Below are 776 nucleotides of genomic sequence, written 5' to 3' on the forward strand. Positions count from 1 at the left end.
AGATGGCATAATGGTTACATTACTGGACTCCCACCTAGTTGATCTAAGTTCAAGTCCTAGGCCCAGTGCCTTAAAAATAATCACGTCAGGCATGTGTACACCTGTGCCCAAAATCCTTTTATTTTGAGAGGTTTTTATTTTTATTTTTTTCGCTATAAGGCATTTGCGCTCACCAGACAGACAGAGAGAGACATAGAGACAGAAAGCGAGAAATCACCCCCCAGGGGGGATGGTCACTCGGCAATCCCTTCTCCTCCATTCTCCTCTCGGGATCTTGGGCACGCACGCACACGCACCTGGCATGAGTTTTAAGCCACCAGGTCCTGGACGCAAACCGCAGTGGACTATGTGGGAGTTCAGCGACATAGCCATTACGCTAACTGCTGATTACCTTGAGCTGCATTTCTTAAGCCTGCTTCTACCCCTGCAAAGTGTACTATTACCAAATAATCTCCTTGTTCTTTCACTCTACTTGTGTGCTGTATTCAGATGTTTGAGACACTAAGAATCGGATTCTTCTTAGATGATGTACCCTCTCCAGCGACATAGCTATTGTGGTGACCAAGCCAGCAGGTAAAACTCTTCTCTGTTCCTCAACTTTTTTGTCATTTTCATATTCATTTCCATAGAGTCTCCTTGCTACAGTGGGACAACTGAGGCAGGATTGATAGCTCTTGGTATGGGCAACTCATACAGAGCTAGAAACTGCCTCTAGCATGACCTGTTAGGTCTGTAAACCTCTAGGGGTGAGAGTTACTCCTTTTCTTTCCATCTCT

Source organism: Tupaia chinensis, unplaced genomic scaffold (assembly GCF_000334495.1).
Source record: "Tupaia chinensis unplaced genomic scaffold, TupChi_1.0 Scaffold147099_1, whole genome shotgun sequence".
Lineage (NCBI taxonomy): Eukaryota > Metazoa > Chordata > Mammalia > Scandentia > Tupaiidae > Tupaia > Tupaia belangeri.